Here is an 8,589-nt window from a genome sequence, read left to right on the forward strand (position 1 = left end):
TTCATTACAATACTGACAATACAACATTTTATTATTATTATCGGCATACAATTTGCAAAATACTATGATGTATAAATTCTTTATAGATTAGTTTATATATTGTTTTTTTGTTTTATATATTGTTATCTTAATCAATGTAATTTAAATAAAATACAAACAATACTTCACTGATGTACAAATATTTTACTGATAGAAAAACAAGATTAATAATAATAAAAAAGATGTGTCTGTTTTAGTGAGCACTCATATCTATTTTGACAGCCAGTGGAGGGGTTTTGGGATGCTGGTGATAATATTAGATGCCTCAGAAAAGCTCTGATCTGTCCCAATACAGAGTCAAACAGACAGGCATGATTAAAAGAGGAATGTGCTAAAGCTAATGGCCTCATGTTTCACCATCATGACCACACAGACGGTCAAATCTCACAAGCCAAAATACAACATCAAATTCTCCAGCGCTCATTCTTGCAGTGCAAATGCTCACATTCTCCCTTCAGCATGTTTCCTCGATTCTCACTGAGCGTATCCAGCATGCTGTAGATTTTGATTCGCTCAGGCGGATTTGAGTCACTGTGCCGTCTCATTATTGCTGCATAGCCATGAACGTTAAAGACCACTCTAAACATAATTAAACCTGTTTATCAAACATAAGGTCAACTAACGTCTCAAGAACAGGACATACAATCTATGCCAAATGAAAATGGAGCCAGATTAGCCATAGTGCATCATTAACCCACTAGTTAGGTTGGTTCATTTGAGAAAATCCATTTCAGTAGTTTGGACATTTTCATTTTTATTACAGTATCACATTAGTAAGATATAATTATTTGAATGAATCAATGATGCATTTATATAGTGCTTCATTGTGTATTGCTGTACATCCAAAGCACTTTACAATCATGCGGGGGGGGGGTCTGTCCTCAACCACCACCAGTCATTCCCAGCATGCACCTGGATGAAGCGCCGACAGCCACAGGACAACGGCGCCAGTGCGCTCACCACACACCGGCTAAAGGTGGAGAGAGAGACAGAGCCAATCAAGACAATTATTTGCTAATTGTACAACCCGAATTACGGAAAAGTTGGGACGTTTTTTAAATTTTAATAAAATGAAAACTAAAGGAATTTCAAATCACATGAGCCAATATTTTATTCACAATAGAACATAGATAACGTAGCAAATGTTTAAACTGAGAAATTTTACACTTTTATCCACTTAATTAGCTCATTTATAATTTAATGCCTGCTACAGGTCTCAAAAAAGTTGGCACGGGGGCAACAAATGGCTAAAAAAGCAAGCAGTTTTGAAAAGATTCAGCTGGGAGAACATCTAGTGATTAATTAAGTTAATTGATATCAGGTCTGTAACATGATTAGCTATAAAAGCTTTGTCTTAGAGAAGCAGAGTCTCTCAGAAGTAAAGATGGGCAGAGGCTCTCCAATCTGTGAAAGACTGCTTAAAAAAATTGTGGAAAACTTTAAAAACAATGTTCCTCAACGTCAAATTGCAAAGGCTTTGCAAATCTCATCATCTACAGTGCATAACATCATCAAAAGATTCAGAGAAACTGGAGAAATCTCTGTGCGTAAGGGACAAGGCCGGAGACCTTTATTGGATGCCCGTGGTCTTGATTGTGATTGTGTCAATGACATTACTAAATGGGCCCAGGAATACTTTCAGAAACCACTGTCGGTAAACACAATCCGCCGTGCCATCAGCAGATGCCAACTAAAGCTCTATCATGCAAAAAGGAAGCCATATGTGAACATGGTCCAGAAGCGCCGTCGTGTCCTGTGGGCCAAGGCTCATTTAAAATGGACTATTTCAAAGTGGAATAGTGTTTTATGGTCAGACGAGTCCAAATTTGACATTCTTGTTGGAAATCAAGGACACCGTGTCCTCCGGGCTAAAGAGGAGGGAGACCTTCCAGCATGTTATCAGCGTTCAGTTCAAAAGCAAGCATCTCTGATGGTATGGGGGTGCATAAGTGCATACGGTATGGGCAGCTTGCATGTTTTGGAAGGCTCTGTGAATGCTGAAAGGTATATAAAGGTTTTAGAGCAACATATGCTTCCCTCCAAACAACGTCTATTTCAGGGAAGGCCTTGTTTATTTCAGCAGGACAATGCAAAACCACATACTGCAGCTATAACAACAGGATGGCTTTGTCGTAGAAGAGTCCGGGTGCTAACCTGGCCTGCCTGCAGTCTAGATCTTTCACCTATAGAGAACATTTGGCGCATCATTAAACGAAAAATACGTCAAAGACGACCACGAACTCTTCAGCAGCTGGAAATCTATATAAGGCAAGAATGGGACCAAATTCCAACAGCAACAGCAAAACTCCAGCAACTCATAGCCTCAATGCCCAGACGTCTTCAAACTGTTTTGAAAAGAAAAGGAGATGCTACACCATGGTAAACATGCCCCGTCCCAACTATTTTGAGACCTGTAGCAGAAATCAAAATTGAAATGAGCTCATTTTGTGCATAAAATTGTAAACTTTCTCAGTTTAAACATTTGCTATGTTATCTATGTTCTATTGTGAATAAAATATTGGCTCATGTGATTTGAAAGTCTTTTAGTTTTCATTTTATTAAAATTTAAAAAATGTCCCAACTTTTCCGGAATTCGGGTTGTATGTTGTGCATTCAGTCAGTTGAAATTCATGTTGAATTGTAATTTCTGTGTGTTGCACAGACATGGCAAATGAAGTGAAATGATCAACCTGTCCTCCAAACAATACGCTCGTATAGGTCGTTTGTCCAAATCCCTGAAATACGACCCATCAGAGCGTATACTACAATTGCGCCCCTATCGGCAAAAGGTTGTTTTCATAATAATGTTTTGTACTCTTTTATTTGCACTCTGGTTTGCGTTTCTTGTAGCTCAGTTGGTAGATTATGGTGTTATACCTTGATTTGTAATCATGCTATCATGGGTTCGATCCCAGGGAACGGACGTGCACGAAAATGTATATGCTCAATAAATCATAATTTAGCATGATTTCTGTGAGGGTAAGGTTTAGGGGTGGGGTTAGGTGTGGTCATTCGAACGAATAAGCAACCTAGTAAAATAGGTAGGAAATACAGTGAGATCGGTCTAAAAAGCCCACACATTGCATTTAAATAAAGGTGCGTTTTGATTGGTAATGACGTTATACGTCATTTCATGATGACAGACGCAACGCGATACTGTCATTATTTTTACGCTCCTCTTTGGAGATCGTAAAGAGCACCAAATTCCTTGACGGAGAACCTCACCTGGTCTCTCAACACCAACACTCTTTTGCACAGTACAATGTGAGTTTTGTAGTTAATGTTGTCTTGTGTAGCACCATGGTCCTGGAGAAATGCTGTTTCGTTTCAATGTGTACAAGCTGTATAGAGCTGAAATAATAATAAAGCCTCTCTGACTCTCTTATTGGAGCCAATTTTTTAGCCTTTGGAGTCAGCTCCTGAACAGATTCTGACTCTTAAGTTGATATTCCTGTTGGCGTTGACTTCCATCCAATGCGTAGAGGATTTGCAGGCTCTCTCTGTTAGTGAGTCATGCATGGAGTTTTCTCCGGGCCTTTTTAAGGTATTCCTACGGCCCAGACCTGGTTATGTCCCCAAGGTTTTGTCAAAGTAATTTCCCTCACAGGTGATCGTGCTTCATTCCCGAGACATCACTTTATAAAGTGATCACATGCTTTATTTTACTTTATTTCTATTTTGGAAAAAACATTCTCAGATGCAACGAAAAAAAGGGGATAAACACAAACACAAAACTTGTAAATAAAATAATCTGGTATATATATATATATATATATATATATATATATATATATATGCACAATTTAATGACATATAGCCTAGTTTGATATATGAACTGGGTGTTCGTCAACGATTGCATGGTCGGAGATCCCAGTGTTTACAGGTCCATAAATTACCTACTGGAAGCTCTGTAGGTTTGCTGTATAGGCCTATAGCTAAAAATATAAAAATTACAAATTACTTCCATTTGTGAAAAAAAAATTAAACCTTTGCATTCAAGACTGAAAAAACAAAAAACGCACCCAATTTTTTTTTAACCCACAGTAACAAATTTTTACTGATTAATCCTATATTTTCAATTGTGCATGCTTTTAAAAAACCCTAATAATACATTTTTAGTTTTTTGCTTGTTTTTTTGTTTTTTTGAGCAACAAAAACAAAAGATTAAAAAAGATGTCCTATAAGTCGCATTATCAGAAATAATAACGACAGGCCTAATAATGGTATAATGTACCCCTAATAACCTATATTTTAGTTCCCCTCACATTACAACAAATCCTTTCAATTTAACTGTATCAGAACAGAACAATAATTAAAAATGCATAATTCTAATGTATAAATATAATTGCATTATATAATAATATGGACTTAGCAAAAAAACAAGCCTAATTTATTTAAACCAAAATGTAAGGTAAAGTTGGGCTTACCTCTATCATTACGCACAAATCCAAATGTGTCCGTATTCGTGATGTAGCCTGTTTGAAGCTAAACTATTAGCGTATTTATTAGGTAAAATAGGATTTGTAGTTCACACGTGTTCCAATATCAATGGGAAAATATCATAACAAGCAAAAATATGCCACAGTGGACCGGTGCTCACGCCGAACTTCACGGTGAACGGGTGCGCTGTTTCCAATGAATGCGTTAGCATTGTGTGTGCATGAGGCGCTGGCGCGATCAAACAGCGGAAACATAAAATATAATGCTCCATAATTTATGGTCATACAGTAAAGGCATAATTCAAAACTGACAAGTGCAAAGTGTTAGCAGTTTAAAAAATCAAGAATGGTAGCAAAGTTAATAAGAATTCATTCTAAATGCAGAACCGTTCTTATTTCGCTCTGCGTAACCTTAATGAAAAAAAATATAGAATTTTTGCTAAGAATGAACAGAAATGAAAAAAAAATTGCTTTTAATTGGTGTATTAAACAGCCTGGGAAACCTTCCCAGGGCAGTACCCAGCCTCACAGACTAAAACCAGGGCACCCGTTACAGAGACGGCACCCGAGGTGAGGGGACACAGTGACCGAGGTGGCCATTTTTGTTTTTTCATAGAGTGTTTTTTAAGAGTAGTGTAAAGAAAACATCCAAAAGACACTATGTATTTCTTTTATAACACTTTATCTATTTGTGTCAATGCATTTCAATTACAATACTTATTTCTAAAGGCTGTTGAGTTTTTACTCCTACATTGTGACATAAATTTCCACTTCGGTAGCAATTACGCACAACAAACTTTACATTTTTATTCCTGTCTATATCCTAAAGGTTTTTACAGAGGGATTTGTTCATGTATAATTTGCTTGATTACATTCAACATTTTATTCCCCCAAAATTGAGTACCGTATTTTTCGGACTATAAGTCGCACCTGAATATAAGTCGCATCAGTCCAAAAATACCTCATGACGAGGAAAAAAACATATATAAGTTGCACTGGACTATAAGTCGCATTCATTTAGAACCAAGAGAAAAGATTTCCGTCTCCAGCCGCGAGAGGGTGCCTTATGATTTTAGTGAGAGTCTACAGGAGCACTGAGCAGCATAGAGCGCCCTCTCGCGGCTGTAGACGGCAATGTTTTCTCTTGGTTCATTTCTCTCGGTTCATGTCAAATTAATTTTGATAAATAAGTCGCACCTGACTATAAGTCGCAGGACCAGCCAAACTATGAAAAAGGTGCGACTTATAGTTCAGAAAATACGGTAACAAAAAATAAATAAATAAAATTAACAAGATTATGAAACTGACATCATCCAGTATTTAGATTTTTGTACTAGAAACGTATGCAAATTAGCACATATGTCATTAAATAATGACTCGGTTGTTTATTTAAAACTAACATTTTAGAAAAATTGTAATACAAAAAAATGTTTGCAATTATCATTGTTATCAATCAGCTGGATAAGTAAGGCGATAATTTGAAGTAGTTTTTTTCTTGTTTTTACCGTATTCACCTGCAGTGTCTCGCCTTAAAGTTCAATAATACTGAAATATGAGTGTGTTGGTTCTCTGGTTTGAAACTGACATCTCAACATGGCAGAATATAATCACAATGGAGCGAAACCAATCACACATTCTGGAGGGGGTTGACTATTAATTTTTCAAAACTCATTTTTCTAGTGTCTGAATGACATTGGGAATACATTTTCTCACTCAGCCAACAAATATAGATTGTCAGGACTATTTTCATCAAAGGTGAAGAAAAGGTTTTTGACTATTTGATTTTTCACATTCATATCATCGGCTCTCAAAACTATTTCTTCGTTTGCGATGCGTCCCTGGGGGAATGTGTCTCACGGTTCATTACATGTAAATAGATTTCTAGAAAAGAATCAATACTGGCCTGGTGAAGCAGCTCTCTTTCCTTCTGTCTGTCTCTCTCTCTCTCTCTTATAAACACACAGAATTATTATAATTATACACAAATATGTGTGTGTGTCCTGCCTTTAAAAATCAGAATCAGAATCAGAAAGAGCTTTATTGCCAAGTATGCTTGCGCATACAAGGAATTTGTTTTAGTGACATAAGCTTCCAGTAAACAGAGACAACAACACACAGACAAAAAAAAAAAAAAAATTTACAGGAGATTTACAAATTGGCAAAAAAATAAGTCTATAAACAATTGTGCTATAAATGATAATGGAATAGGATTGAGTGAGATGCAGGAATGTTCTAGGATGGAGGGGTAACAAATAAATATAAGGATATTGCACATTTTTGCATAAGTTTAAGTGGGAAACATTTAACTGTTCATGAGGTAGATTGCCTGGGGGAAGAAACTATTCTTGTGCCTTGCTGTTCTTGTATTTGCGGCTCTGAGGCGCCGGCCAGATGGCAAAAGTTCAAAGATGGGGTGACTTGGATGTGAGGGATCCAGAGTGATTTTCTGAGTCCTTTTCCTCACTCTGGATGTGTACAGTTCTTGGAGGGTGGGCAGGGGAGCACCAATAATCCTTTCAGCAGTCCGAACAGTTCTCTGTAGTCTTCTGATATCTGATTTTGTAGCTGAACCAAACCAGACAGTAATTGAAGTACACAGGACTGACTCAATGACGGCTGAGTAGAACTGTTTCAGCAGCTCCTGTGGCAGGTTAAACTTCCTCAGCTGGCGAAGGAAGTACAACCTTTGTTGGGCTTTTTTCACAATGGAGCCAATGTGATTGTCCCACTTCAGGTCCTGAGAGATGGTGGTTCCCAGGAATCTGAATGACTCCACTGCAGTCACAGTGCTGTTCATGATGGTGAGTGGGGAAAGTGCAGGGGGGTTTCTCCTAAAGTCCACAGTCATCTCCACTGTTTTGAGCGTGTTCAGCTCCAGGTTGTTAAGACTGCACCAGACAGCCAGCTGCTCAACCTCCTGTCTGTAAGCAGACTCGTCACCGTCCTGGATGAGGCCGATGACTGTAGTGTCGTCTGCAAACTTCAGGAGCTTGACAGAGGGGTCTTTAGAGGTGCAGTCGTTGGTGTACAGGGAGAAGAGCAGAGGGGAGAGAACACATCCCTGAGGGGCACCATTGTTGGTGGAGCAGCTGTTTGACATGAATTTCCCCAGTCTCACTAACTGTTGCCTATCTGTCAGAAAGCTGGTGATCCACTGACAGATAGAGCTAGGAACAGAGAGCTGGGTCAGTTTGGTCTGGAGGGTTGTTGGGATGATGGTGTTGAAAGCCGAACTAAAGTCCACAAACAGGATCCTCACATAAGTCCCTGTTTTGTCCAGATGTTGCAGGATGAAGTGCAATGCCATGTTGATTGCATCATCCACGGACCTGTTTGCTCGGTACGCAAACTGCAGGGGGTCTAGTAAGGGTCCAGTGATGTCCTTCAGATAAGCCAGAACCAGTTTTTCAAACGACTTCATGACGACAGACGTTAGAGCCACAGGTCTGTAGTCGTTAAGTCCTGTTATCTTGGGTTTCTTTGGAATGGGGATTATGGTTGAGCGTTTGAAGCAGGAAGGCACTTCACACAACTCCAGAGATCTGTTGAAGATCTGTGAAAAGATGGGGGCCAGCTGGTCAGCACAGGTTTTCAGACAGGCTGGTGTAACGCCATCTGGGCCTGGTGCTTTTCTTCTTTTGTTTTTCTTGAAGACCTGGCGCACATCATCTTCACAGATTTGAAGAGCAGGAGGTATGGAGAGGGGGATTGCAGGAGGTGTTAATGGTTTTGTAGGGAGATGGTCAGAGTGGGTGTTGGGGGTTTCAAATCTACTATAAAACTCATTCAGGTCGTTAGCAAGTCGTTGATTAGCCTCAGTGCAAGGGGATGGTGTCTTGTAGTTTGTGATGGCTCTCAGTCCTCTCCAAACTGAAGTAGAGTCGTTGGAAGTAAACTGGTCTTCCAACTTTTTAGCGTAGGTCTTTTTAGCCGCTCTAATCTCTTTGTTCAGTGTGTTCCTGGCCTGATTGTACAAGACCCTGTCCCCATTTCTGTAGGCATCCTCTTTGGCCTGACGAAGGTGTCTGAGTTTTACTGTAAACCATGGCTTATCATTGTTGAATGTTAAATAAGTCCTGGTAGGAATGCATATATCCTCACAGAAACTAAT

This window comes from Carassius carassius, chromosome 38, assembly GCF_963082965.1.
Source record: "Carassius carassius chromosome 38, fCarCar2.1, whole genome shotgun sequence".
Classification (NCBI taxonomy): domain Eukaryota; kingdom Metazoa; phylum Chordata; class Actinopteri; order Cypriniformes; family Cyprinidae; genus Carassius; species Carassius carassius.